Raw genomic sequence first — 14,883 nt, forward strand, 5'->3', positions numbered from 1 at the left:
ATTGATCGCAAGAAACAAGAGTTTACGCATCTGAAACAAGGAAAGATGACAGCGAATGAGTATTACATGAGGTTTACTGATTTGTCTCGATATGATCCAGAGGTTGCTGCTAATCCGGTTGAGATGTTTCATCGTTTCAGATTGGCTACTAAGAAGAAATGGGGTTCTATAGCGACATTGACTCCATGTGCCACTTACCAGGAGTTTTATGAGGTTTTACTACGGATTGAGGATCAGAGAATATGCCCAGTTAAAGTGAAGATGAAGAAGAAAAGAACAGGAACCAGAGGCGAGATATAAAGGTAAGGGTCAATCATCTCAAGAACCTCGTAAGACCCAGAGTTTTAAGAGAAGTGGTGTCAGTTCCAGCTCTAATGTATAGAAGAGAGGTAGTAGTTTTTTTGGAAGCCCTAGATTTCAGAAGCAGAGGGAGTTTAGTGGTTCAGGTACTCCTTTATGCCGTAAGTGTAATAATAGGCATTTTGGGAAATGTAGGAGAGGCAGCAGTGCATGCTATACTTGTGGATAGATGGGGCATAGGGCTGCACATTGCTCTTAAAATCAGCAGAGGCTTCAACAGCCTTCCTTACCACCACCTGCGCCGACCCAGCAAGCTTCAGAACCTAGTGGTTATGCCCAGACTGGTCGTGGAGGTGTTTATCATTATTAGGGTGACACCGCTCCGTATACTTTAAGACAGTATCAATATTCACTTGATCCTCATTATCAGGGTGGTTACCCTCAGTACCAGGGAGGTTTTATGCCATACCAGGCACATTCAGCAGGTGGATCCCAGTGGTACCAGGAGGGACAACCCCAACAAGTAGAGATTGCTGGTAGCAGTGCAGGATCTTTGAGACTATCAGGTCAGCCAAGACAAGGACTAGGTATTCATGCTAACAGAGGTCATGGTAGACGACAGCATAATCAGGGACGTATCCACAACATGACATTGCAGGATGCTTTGAACAATCTTGATTCTATCATGGGTACGTTGAACATTCTTGGTCATTTTGCTAAAGTATTAATTGATTGTGGTGCTATGCATTTTGTTGTTTCTCATACATTTGCTCAAGTGACGCAACCTCATCCTAAACCTCTAGGATATGATTTAAAGTTTTCTATGCCTAGAGGGGAGAAATGTTATGTTGATCAGGTGTATCCAGGATGTCCAGTGATGGTGGAGGATGTTGTTATGCCAACTAATCTTATGCCGCTAGACATTGTTGATTTTGATGTGATTTTAGGCACTGATTGGTTACACTACAATCGTGCCAAGATAGATTGCTATGGAAAGACAGTTACTTTCCATCGTCCTGGGTTACCCGAAGTTACATTTGTAGGAGAGCCTAGCAGGGTGAGGTATGGTGTTATTTCTGCCATGAAAGCCAAAAGATTGTTGTCGAAAGGTTGTCAATGATATTTGGCTCATGTGGTGTTGAATGATAATGCTCCTAGTAGTGTGGAGGATGTACGTGTGATCATGCATTTTCTTGATGTGTTCCCTGATGATTTTCCTGGATTACCGCCAAACAGAGACGTAGAGTTTACTATTGATTTACTTCTAGGTAAGAATCCTATATCTTTGACTCCATATAGAATGGCTCCTGCTGAATTAAGGGAATTGAAAGTTCAGTTGCAGGAATTGGTTGATAAGGGATTTATTCAATCTAGTACTTCACCTTGGGGAGCTCCAATTTTATTTGTGAGGAAGAAAGACGGAACCTTGAGGCTATGCATTGATTACAAGTAATTGAATCGGGTAACAATTAAGAACCGTTATCCGTTGCCACGTATAGATGATTTGTTTGATCAACTTCGAGGTGTCTGTGTGTTCTCTAAGATTGACTTAAGGTCTGGTTACTACCAGTTGAAGATTAAAAGTGAAGATGTCCCTAAAACAGCTTTCAGGACTCGATATGGTTTTTATGAGTTTCTTGTGATGCCATTCGGGTTAACTAATGCACTAGCAGCTTTCATGGATTTAATGAATCAAGTATTCCAGCCATATTTGGACAGGTTTGTCATTGTCTTCATTGATGATATTCTAGTATACTCTAAGACTAGAGCATAGCATGCTAGACATCTTAAATTGGTGTTGAAAAGTTTGAGGGAACACCAGTTATATGCTAAGTTTAGCAAATTCCAATTCTGGTTAGATCAAGTGCCATTTTTGGGACATGTTATATCAGCTCAAGGTATTCGAGTAGATTCTCAAAAAGTGGCAGCTGTAAAGAATTGGGAACAACTTCGAACTGTCACTGTGAAGGAATATTTTGTGAAAACATGTTCATTTGAATAACATCTATAGCATGCTAATAACAATTAAAAGGCGGAATCATGCTTGCATGCATTCAAAAACAAAACATTAACCAAGAAATTCAAAGCCTAGTAGATTGGTGAACCATTAATCAACTCAAAACAAAGTGAGTTGAGATTTATACCTTTGTAGATTCCTCTTTGCATAAGCAAAGGCTAATCACCCAAAGAGAGGGCCTTCATTCCTTGCATCTAAAACCTATGGATTTTGATGGAAGAATAGGTTTCTCCAAGTTCCCAAAATTGAGAACCTCTAAGTCTCTTCACCAAGGAGAGATTGGAGAAGAAATGAGTGACCTTGGAGTAGTGGGATTGCAAGATGCACCCCCAAGGTGGCCGGCCTCTTTAGAGAGAAATGGAGAGACAAGTTCTCACCAATTTTCTCCAAAAACAAACCCTAATGAATTTTGGCTATAAAGTCATATTTATACCTTTATTCATTTGAGTGGCAAACTTGTAAATAAGTCCAAGTTCACTACCCTAAACATCATGGCCGGCCTTGGGGTATTTTTGGGTTGTTTGGGCCTTTGTGAATCATTATTCATTAAGTTGTCATACAACTTAAGTTAATGGGCTTGACGTTCGAAGCCCATTGGGCCTTAAGGTCCAAAACTATCCCGAGGTCTTTAACGAACTTATTCGTTTGATTAATTAACATATTAATTAATCCTTGCCATAAATAAATGATTAAACCATTTAATCATTCTTACTCATCTCCATTGTTTCTTCAATCTCCTCCTTACACGGTGTGCAATCCATTAGGTTCCTTTTAGTGAGGCAGTGGGCGATTAAAACCATTTTACATCGATTGTGAATTGAAACTTACTTTCAATTCTCCCTTTAGTGATTACACACATTTAGGGCTTCCACAAACCATGAGTGACACCTTGCAGCATATCATGGTTACCCAAGCTAATCAGAAGAGGTAGAGAAAACCTATTCAGTTTGGGATTACAAATGCAATACGGTCTTTCTCTAATACAATACTCTTGACCACATTGTTTGGTTTGATTATTTATTCATGTCTACTATCCAATGTGATTCGTGTGCTTATATGATTACCTTGAATGTGATTTGGAACGTTTTCCTAAATCTCATTCATACTTTGGCCAAAGATTCTTAATCATATCATAGAGTATTCTCCCTCAAACAGTTTGAAGGTTAGAGATCCCTTGTTGCGCATTCACTTGCCTCCATGACTAAGTGGCTTAACCCCAACGATGCCGTGGACACTCCAATGGAATGACGTTTGACATAATCAAAGATCAAGGACTTAACCACGAGACAACTGTGATGCCTCAGGTCAAATGACTACTTTGCATTATCCCAACCATGAGTTCTCATGTGACATGAGTATGAGAACTCTTCGTTGATCGCGTTCAGTGAACTCATTCTCTACTGAGCACCTACGTACTTGTCTTGATGTCACACACACCAATGACTCGAGACTAGTCACTCTCCCTGAGAGAAGACATAGCACGTACCGATCTTGACGGACTGTCAATGCCCAATTGGCAATCCTATGATCAGGAACATTTAGGATGTGTCTACGAAAGAATGGTCTCATGAATCTAACTTCATTAGATTACATTCTCCCAATCACATATTCCTTGGACTTTATCGTTTAAGCATATAATATTTATATGAGACGGCTTAAACAATAATCTTTGCCTTTTATAGTTAAACTAGATTAGTTTAACATGTGAAATGTCCGTAAAGTATCATCATATGATTGGATTTAGGGCACATTTCCAACACACTGAGGTACAAAGTTTTCCTGGCCTAGCAAGCTATTATAGATGGTTTGTTAAGGATTTTTTAGTTATTGTTGTACCATTGATGAGATTAACCAGGAAGGATGTTAAGTTTGAGTGATATGATAATTGTGAGCAAAGTTTTCAGCAATTGAAGTATTATCTCACTTATGCACCTGTTTTACCACCACCAAATGATCATGGTAATTTTGAGGTCTACAATGATGCTTCTTTGAATGGTTTGGGTTGTGTTTTGGTGCAACATGGTAGGGTGATTGCTTATGCTTCAAGACAGTTGAAACCTCATGAGAAGAAGTACCCTACTCATGATCTGGAGTTAGCGGCTATCATCTTTGCTTTGAAAATTTGGAGACATTATCTTTATAGTGAGAAATGTAAAATCTTCACGAATCATAAGAGTCTTCAGTATCTTTTTACTCAGAGGGATCTAAATCTTCGACAGCAGAGGTGGATTGAGTTGCTTAGCGATTATTATTGCACGATTGAGTATCACCCTGGTCGTGCAAATGCAGTGGCAGATGCACTTAGTAAGAAAATTTCCAGCAAGACTTAATGCCATCTATAATTGTCATGTTCCTCTTCTTGCAGATTTGAGGTCCACTGGAGTGGAGTTAGGAGTGGAAAATCGAGATGAAGCCTTACTTGCAAATTTTCAAGTTAGGCCAATTTTAATTGATCATGTGCTTGAAGCTCAAATTAATGATGAAGAGACTCAGGAAATAATTCAAGCAAGAAATCGAGGCAAGAAGAAAGATTTCAGAATTTGAGAAACTAACGGCATGTTTATGCAAGAGAACATAATGTATGTGCTGAATAATACAGAGTTAAAGAAAGAAATCCTTGATGAAGCGCATATTTCGACATATGCAATGCATCCATGAGGCACCAAGATGTATCATACCATTCGACCATTTTATTATTGGTCGGGTATGAAAAGAGAAATTGCCAAGTATGTGAGTAGGTGTGCCATTTGCCAACAGGTTAAAGCTGAAAGGAATAAGCCGTTTGGGTTGATGCAATCACTTCCCATTCCACAGTGGAAATGGGAAAATATTACCATGGATTTTGTGTATAATCTCCCTCGTACACAAAATGGATATGATGGAATTTGGGTGATAGTTGATCGGCTTCCTAAGTTAGCACACTTTATTCCAGTGAGGGAAAAATACTCATTAAGCCGATTAGCTAAGTTATTCATATCGAAGATTGTGAAGTACCATGGTGTTCCAGTTAATATTATCTCGGATCGGGATCCTAGATTCACTTCTAAATTCTGGGTAGTGTTCCAGGAATCTCTTGGTACTAGATTACTTTATAGTACGGCATATCATCCTCAGACAGATGGGCAGTCTGAGAGGACTATTTAGACGTTAGAGGATATGCTAGGATCTTCAGTGCTGCAATTTAACGATGGTTGGCATGATTGTTTGAATTTGATGGAGTTCGCCTACAACAACAACTTTCATTCCAGTATTGGTATGTCACATTTCGAGGCTCTTTATGGTAAATCTTGTCGCACACCCTTGTGTTGGTCAGAGGTGGGCGAAAGAGTTTTTGTCGGTCCTGAGATAGTGGAGGAGACTACTCAGAATATTCAGGTGAGTAGGTCTAACCTGAAAGCGGCCCAGGATCGACAGAAGAGTCTAGCAGACAGACATGCCACTAACCGGATGTATAATGTAGGTGATTGGGTATTTCTGAAGCTATCACCATGGAAAGGTATTTTGCAGTTTGAAAAGAAAGACAAGCTGTGTCCTAGGTACATTGGACCGTACATCATCACCGAGCAAGTTTATCAAGAGTGCACGATGTTTTTCATGTCTCTATGCTTTGTCATTATGTCTCAGATCCTTCACATGTGATACCTCCTTAACCATTGGAAATTAACTCAGATTTGACTTACGACGAGGAGCCATGACTATTGTGGGTTGGAAGGATAAGGTTATGAGAAATAAGATAGTATGCCTAGGGAAAGTTTTGTGGAGAAATCATTCAGTGGAAGAGGCTACCTAGGAGATAGAAGATCAGATGAGAGAGATGTATCCAAGATTGTTTTATGATTATTAGTGGATTGTATTTCTTGTTTGAATTTCGAGGATGAAATTTTCTTAAGGGGGTAGGTTGCGACAATCCATCTCGAAGTATAATTTTTGATGGTGTGAATTGCCTAAAATACCCTTATATGTTTGTGGTGTTATGTGGTTTAAGTTGTGTTGTGGACTAATTACTTTCTTCCTAACCTTTTGGACCCAATTAGAACTAAAGGTTCTAATTGTTTTGGTTGGTTGTAAGAGGATCAAGACCACACACACACACTCTACCTCTCTCTCTCGTTGACCCTCTTTTTCTCTCTCTTCCCTCTCAGTTTCTCTCCATTCTCATATCATACGTATGGACGAACCTCAGCCAAACCATTTCTTCACGGATCGAGGTTATAAAGACCACTTTCAAGTTCCTTGCGAGCCCAGGAACCCAGTGATACTATTATTTGGACGTGAAACCTCGAAAAAAACCCGAGAAACCATAATCTCCGATTTGAGCACTATTCATGCACTGTGAATGTGAGGTTTTTAGAAGTTTTTAAGCTGCTAGGAAGCTTTAGAACGTCTTCACGAAGCTCGGAGAAGAAAAACAATGTGTTTTGGACGTCGAGAAGTTGAGTTTGGTGAGTTTGAAATTTGACTGGAATTATCGTGCTTTCTCCGGTGAAATCCAGTGATTTTTGGAGCTTGAAATTGTTTTACGACTACGACGACGGTCATCGGAGTTTGAAGGAAGAAGACATAAAATATTCCATCAAGTTTGACGGAATATTCTAACGGCGTTAGGTGAGATCTATCCCAAGGACGAGCGCAATCAAGGGCGGCTCGGGGGCTACGACCCTTCGACATACCAATTAGTGGGCTTTTGGTTTTAAGTATATATGTATATGCTTGGTATCTTTCCTAGAAAATGCATTTAAATGAGTTATGATTTAATTGCCATGCCAAATGTTTTACATTTAGAATATGCATATGATGTTTGCATATATATATATATATATATATAATTGTGGTGCTGTGGACGCTCAGATAAGCCCCAGGTGAGTTTATGAATTATGAATGTGAATAACGGTTGTGATTAATTGGGAAACATTGAGCTCATCCTGGTGTCAGTGATTTAGCCAGAGATATGGCGCAGGCCTATATATAATGTCACCTCCCGCACCATATGCTCACATTGAATGCAATTTAGGTGCACAGTCTTGTCGTACAGACCATCATAGGTGGTTCCGACTCGTAGGTGACTAGTGATTTATCGCATAGCTATCATGAGAGCGTAGCATTGAGCATAACTATATTACACCCAGTCTTGTCGTACAGACCATTACAGTGATTCCGACTCATGTGCAGTGTAGTGTCGTATAGGTCACTTCCAGTGACTTCGGCTAGATTGACTAATGAGCTATGAATTCATCCGTACAGACTTCTGTAGGGGTTCCAGCTAATATGTTATTTTTCCATGAATATATTTTCACCTGAGTTACTTATCTGTTTTATATTTTGACATGACATACTTATGAATATGGATATGTGAAGCATGATTTGAATTTATTTATATTCCATTTTTGGGAAGGTTATACATGTTTTATTTTGAAGGGTTAGAGCTTTTGATAAAATGATATGGTTTTGAAAAGCTTTCTTTTTGCCCACTCACACTTTCTGTTTTGCGCCCCTCCAGGTTTTAGATAAGCTTGTTCGTTGGTGGCTCACGAGGATTGATTGGAGGTTCTGACAGACTATCACAAATGTAGGACATCTCTGGGTGTCGTTTATCTAGTACTTGTTGTTGGAAATATGCCCTGAAAGTCAATCTTTGGAAGAAACCTTTCAGGACAAATGAATCGATGTATAGATGACTCTTATACATCAAATGGCAAAGATACTAATTAGGACTATCTCAACAAACGATATATGTCCTAAATAGTGTATCCATGGAAAATGGATCGATTGAAGAAGTAATCTAATGATGTTAGATTACAGAGACCTTCTTCACATAACCATAATGTCCAAAAGGGTTCCTGGTCATTGGATTGTTGGAGGGATACTGACAATGCTTAGACCGGTACATACTGTGTCTGCTTCAATTGGAAGGATGGAAAGTCTCATCCCATTCGTGTGGTGACACTAAGACAAGTATGTAGGTGCTCATTAAGGGAATGAGTTCACTGAACACAATCAAACGAGAGTACTTGCATGTAGGTCTACTCACATGTCAAACAAGTAACTCTAATGGTTGGAATAATGTAAGTAATCCTTTGACCTGAGGCATCGTCGTTGTCTTGTGGTTAAGTACTTAATCTTTGATTATGTCAAAGTCTCCTCATTCGCGGGTGTCCACGGCATAATTGGGGTTAAGCCACTTAGTCATGAAGGCAAGTGTATGCGCAACAAGGAATCTCTAATCCTCGATAAGAGAGGAAGAATACTCTTAGATATGATTCAGGAATCTTCGGCCAAAGTATCGAGCGTAATAAAGGAAAGCGTTCCTATGCGACTCAATAGAATCATATAAGAAGGAATAATCACATCAGGGGTTTGACATAATATATCCATACCCTAGTAATGTGATTGAGAGTATTGTTTTAGAGAAGGATCAAATTACATTGTAATTCCAACTGAATAGGTTCTCCGAACAACTTCTACATTAGCTTGGGTAGCTATGACATATGGTTAGATGTCACTCATAGCTTGTGAGTTCTTCTAGATGATTAAATGTAGTCATCAAAGAAGAAGGTGAATTAAAAGGAAGTTTTAATTCACTAAGTGATTGAATTAAATATAATCCATTGGATTGATGCCAATCACCTCACTACCTTGCTAATTAGAACCTAAAATGATTGTACACCGACACACTATTGTAGTGAGTAATTAATGGATGAAGGAATAATTAATTGGATTAATTAAGTGTTGTGATTAATTTAGAAAGTCTAAAGAAATCATAAAAGCGATAAAGATCATTTTGGGCTTAAAGAAACGTTCGGGTTTTATTGGGCCCATTGGGCCTAAACCCATTGGGCTTTTGTTCAAGCATAGGATGATTTGAAATAATAAAAGCCCAAAGCCCAAACCAAACACTAAAGGGCCGGCCACTTAAAGGGTTTGGGAGAGATATTTAGTCAAGTTGTTGACTAGGTTTCTTTTTGTCTATATAAGGAACTTTATAGAGATTTATTCCTTAGGTTTTTTGTGTGTTTAAAACAACAAAGAGGCAAAAGAAATATCTCTCTAAAACTACACAAAGGCCGGCCACCTTGAGGGTGTTTTAGCTAACAATTTTTCACCCTTTTGGTTATTCCTCCATCCATCTCACTACACTAGTGGGTCTGGATCTTTAGAGGTCTTCTCCTTTGGAGACTAAAGGAGAACCTTGGAGCACTCTTACCAACAAAGTGGAGGAGGCAAGGAGGGAGGCTAGGCTCAAGGAGTTCAAGGAGCAAAGGGCTTGGAGGTGGTCCATCCTTGGTCTCAAGTCTAGATCAAGAGGTATAAGACTAAACCTTCACTTTGTTCTTCTCTAAAATGTTTTGATGCATTATATATAAACCTATGAACCTTGAAGGAGATTTGCATGACTATAGCTTTGATAATTTGTGTTCAATGCTTCCGCTGCTTTCGTATATAAAATTTGATTTGTATATGCATGATAGTCATTTCGAAATCCCTATGTGTAAAACTCATAATTTTCCCTTCAAGTGGTATCAGAGCCAAAGGTTTATGTATAATGTGTCCTTTTGGATTTTATGCATATGGGTATTAATATTATGTATGACAAGATTATTGTTTCATTCAAAATATGTTTATCTTTTGTTTTTCAATAGTTGAAAAATGTTAGTCAAAAGTTGAGAAAGATATGTATGCAAAAAGTGTTTTGTATGAATGAATGAAAATTGAGTTTAGAACTAGTTTGACATATTATTTCTTCATTCAAAGTATGTTTATCTTTTGTTTTTCAATGGTTGAAAAATGTAAATCAAGAGTTGAAAAAGATATGCATGTAAAAAGGTGTTTTGTATGCATGAATGAAGAGTAAGTTGTGAACAAAATTTGGGGTTTTGTTCCTTGTGGTAGGCATGGCATTAAGGGGGTTTTTGGGCATGTCTTTGTGTTTTATTGTAAGACACTCACACATCATTTTAAAGCTAGAAAGTAGATCCCTTGTCACTTTAGTTTTAGGGTTTGAAAAATCACCAAGAATACACAAATCTTGAAAAAAGTGTTCATGGTTTTGTTCTTGGTGTTCATAGTTTGGTTTTTGGTGAAAATGGTTTTAATTGGTTTTCTTGTATTGTTTTGTGGTTTTGGATGATGTTCATACCATCCATAACCATTTCATATATTTAATTAATCCTAGACTTGACTAGGAAATTTCCATCAAACCTTTTCACCTAAGTTTTAATGCCAAAACCAAGTGACAAGCAAAATTTAATTTTTCTACTTTGCATTGAATTAAAGCAAGATGGGTGAGACTTCCCATCTCCCCTTAATGTGGCCGGCCACCCTAGTGGATTTATCCACTTGTGGGGCTTTTTGTAATTTGGAAAAAGATATTTTATACTTTTGATTATTTACAGTTTGACCCCTAACTTTTTCTTATTTGCATTTAGGCCCCTACTAACTAGAAAGTTAAAATATTTGATTTTAATTTTGTTAGTTGTTTAAACTCATAATACTATTATGCCCATATGCACTAAATCTAAATGTTTATGTTGCATTCCATTTTGATTATTTAATATGATTAAGTAGTTAGAAAATGGATGACTTTGGACTTATGCCTTAAACGATAATTGAGCTATGAGATAAGGCGCTAAAATCAAATTGTTTGAACCTTGGGAATGTGTTTTAATTACTGTTTTAATTGGACCTTGTCACGTTTGACGTTAATCTATCTCTCCCCTTTTAGTATGTGTAATTTGTAGGAATTTGTACAAATCGGTTTGTAATTCTTATTACTTCTTAATCTCTTTTAGTTAGTTGATTCCCTCTAGTGCTAGACTAGAGTTTCTTTAACTATTGGTAAGAAGACATAACTAAAAGAGGGTTTTGACATGAGATTAAAGATTAAATGGGTCCAATGCCCTAATTACCAATGAATGATTGTCTTTCATTTCTAATGGCTCAATGAAAATGTTTTAATTGGATTGATAAGCACGTAATTAAATTGACACAACCTCCCCGAGTTTATATTCAACAATGTTGGCTCGTTGTTGCAATAACCTAATAAGTCCATGGTCATCCAAGAGCCTAAGATAACTATAAAGTCCAAATTCAAAGGAATGCAAAAACCTTAGTAGTAGTAGTTACTTCCAATATTTGAAAAATTCGTTTTTGATATTGATTTGTTTTTCTTAAAACAAATAGTGGGAGTATCATACGCTACTAAAATATAATGAATACAATTAGTAGTTATATATATCTCCAATATTTTGAAAAATGTTTTGATATTGATTTGTTTTATGTAAACGAATAGTGGGGATATTATATGCTACTAATTTCATTAACTTTGGACTAGTAGTTGTAATAGGACATTATTTATTTGAATGTGATTAAATAAATAAAAATGATGAGACCTTAAAATCCCTCAACCAACTATCATATTAAGTTGTAAACGTAAGAGTGCTTAGAACACTTTTTCGTGGCCTTCCACCATGGTAGGCTCCAAGCGTTTATGACTTGTACACCGCCTTCACCCTATCATGGGGAAGTACAAAGTGCATGCTTATATTCAGGAGGAGTTTATTTAAAACATTTGATGAGGTTAAGGTAGGCAACGAGTGTGGCCAACATCGTATCATCGTGAGGTCATGCTTGAACCCCTAGCTAAACCGGCATGGTGGGAAAGAACTTAACTAAGAGAAATGATGCCAACATCGTATCATCGTGAGGCATTGTTTTCTAGAGGCCAAAAAGATGGGTAATCACAAGAGGTTGTTGTGAATGGGTAAGTGTACCCTCTCATTATTATTGTTGCTAGCCGACATCGTATCATCGTGAGGTGGGCTTGGTAATAGTGAGCCTCCCATAACCCGCTAGGAGCTTTCTTTGAAATCTCCCAGATTCCATCTTGGGGGATATGGAATTTGCCAAAAATGGTGGGTGGTGTCATTCGGTTTAAAGACCCGAATCGTTTGACTTAATCAACAATCAAACTAATTATTTTATTGTTTATGTATTTAGATATGGTTGGAAGCACACTTGCGAAAATACTCGACAAACATTGCCTAGAGGGGCACAATTTCCCATCATGGTACCGTAATGTCAAGATTCTCCTAACATTGGAGAAGATTGTTTACGTACTAGATAAGGCTCCACCTCACATACCTCTCGGCCCTGAGGCTACTGAGGATGAACGTGCTAAGTATGACAAGCACGTTGAGGATGACACACAAGCCAAGTGCTATCTGTTGGCTTCCATGAATGAGGAGCTACAGAGACAGCACGAGGGCATGGACAGTGCATCTTCCATAATACTCCATCTTAAGGAGTTATATGGTGAAGGGACGCGCAACCGTCGCTTTAGCACTGTCTGTGAACTTGTAAAGACCAAGATGGTCAAGGGGGCTCCAGTACATCAACATGTACTAAAGATGATAGGATTCATTGAACAATTGGGGAACCTAGGTACTCCACTTGACGGGGAATTGGCCCAGGACTTCATATTGGCTTCTCTTTCTGATTCATTCTCGCAGTTTGTAATGAACTACAATATGAATAAGATGGATGGTACTCTCTCTGAGTTACTAAATATGTTAGTAACTGCCAAGAAGACTATGAAGAAAGAGAACGTTGTAGGGACTGTTGCAGTAGCCTACAACAAGCCATCATCTTCCAAGGTTAAGCCGCAAGGCAAAGGCAAAGGGAAGGAGAAGAAGTCACCCACTCCTAAACCGAAAGGAGGAGTGAAGAAAAAGAAGGCAATGGAGCCCAAGGGGACTTGCCACCACTGTGGAAAGGAGGGGCATTGGAAGAGGAATTGCAGGTTATACCTTGCAACTCTTAAGGACAAGCCACAAGGTATGGTTTATGTTCTTATCTTCAATTCTAATTGTTAGATCTTCTAAATATTTATATTTGATACAAAGGGCTAATCACTTGTATAATTGTATATAGGTGGAGAAGCCAAGTAGAAGAAGGACAAGCAAGGAAAATGTGGAGAAGTGTTCGGCCACTATGTTTTTGCTTACTACTTAGGAAGTTTGTTAGGCATTTAAAGATTGTCTTTAAACTTTCTTATTTTGTTAAGAACTTATAATGTGGCTTCATATGATGGAAGACCACTATTTAGTGCCTAAATGTATAAAGGTATTTAGATTAGTCTCTAAATGTATAGAGCTCATACTTTTTTGTATTAAACATTATGAATGTTTGAATTATCATATTAATGTAATGTGATGAATACCTTCTAATATATTATTTCCTTAAAGTAGTGTTATGAATTGAATAAATGTCTTGATGTATCCTAGTGGAGATACAAGATTTATATCACTTATTGTAATGTGATAAGCCAAACTTTAGATTTATCAATTATGGATAGATCTCACATGTAGGACATAAAAGGATACAATGAATCTTTAGATTTGGTTCCATTTGTCTACCTATGAGTTCTATATGAATTGACAAAAGTCTAGAGAATCCTTTCTTGAAGAAAAGGAAGATCACATTATAATGATATAAGTTATAAGAAAAACGTTTCTTATATGGTTGTCACTTGAAGCACAATGATCAAGATCACTCTTGATTCAATTAGTAGTTTTGAACAACTAATTGGGCATTCTTAAAATTGTTTTCAAATGTCAATTGTGTTAGTGATTAAACCAAGAAAGAAGTGTCTAAATCTATAAAATGTTTAAAGACTTTAGTCACTTAAATAACAAGACATTAAACTTAGTGAAGATTGAAACAAATAAGCTTGAAATGTTTTAAAGCTACTACACAATGTCTTCTACCAATATACTCCACTTTTATACATTTTGAATGTATGAAATGATTTCTCATTAAAGTCATGAGAAATAGTGGGAGGTGTGAAAATGGATATAAACTTGAATATGATTGGTTTATAGTTGTCTAAAGAATAATAGTACTCAACTATTATTAAGAGTTTGTAATTTTAATTGTTAAAAGACTCAAGCTCTTCAAACGTTAAAATTCTATGTTGTGAGACATTCTAAAGAATAGTCTTTGAATGTTGGTTTCGTCAACCTAGCATAAAATGGTTATATGTTGGGAGTTGTTCATCATTCTCTTTTATGAGAACAAGCTAAATAACTAAGCATATGGACAAGTTGATGAAACAAAAAGGGAAATAGTTTCAAAATGAGTCACAACATATGATTTAACAATAAGACAATCCAAATTCTACATCTCATGTAACAATATTGCTCTATGTAGTTTTGATAAAGAATTATATCAACCACCTAGAAGGAATGGTTGAGTTTCTATATCCTTAGTAGGAGCCATGCTTCACTAAAGACTTGGATAATTCTTAAATGACTACATTAAAGGTCTTAGTATGACTAAAACTTGAAGTATGGTGTATGACACCATATAAGTTAAATGAATAGACTTGATAAAACAAGTCACACATTTCAAAATGGAATTACTTGAGAAGGAATTCTTTTGTGTATGATTCATTTAAATAACTTGTGTTGGCTAAGGGTTGTTGATAGTCACAAAATAGTTGAGACATCATCAATAAGCTAATGGATCTAAATGATTGTCAATAGATTCAAGACAAGTTAGTGGGAGCAATA

This window comes from Malus sylvestris, chromosome 15 (assembly GCF_916048215.2).
Source record: "Malus sylvestris chromosome 15, drMalSylv7.2, whole genome shotgun sequence".
In the NCBI taxonomy this organism is placed as follows: domain Eukaryota; kingdom Viridiplantae; phylum Streptophyta; class Magnoliopsida; order Rosales; family Rosaceae; genus Malus; species Malus sylvestris.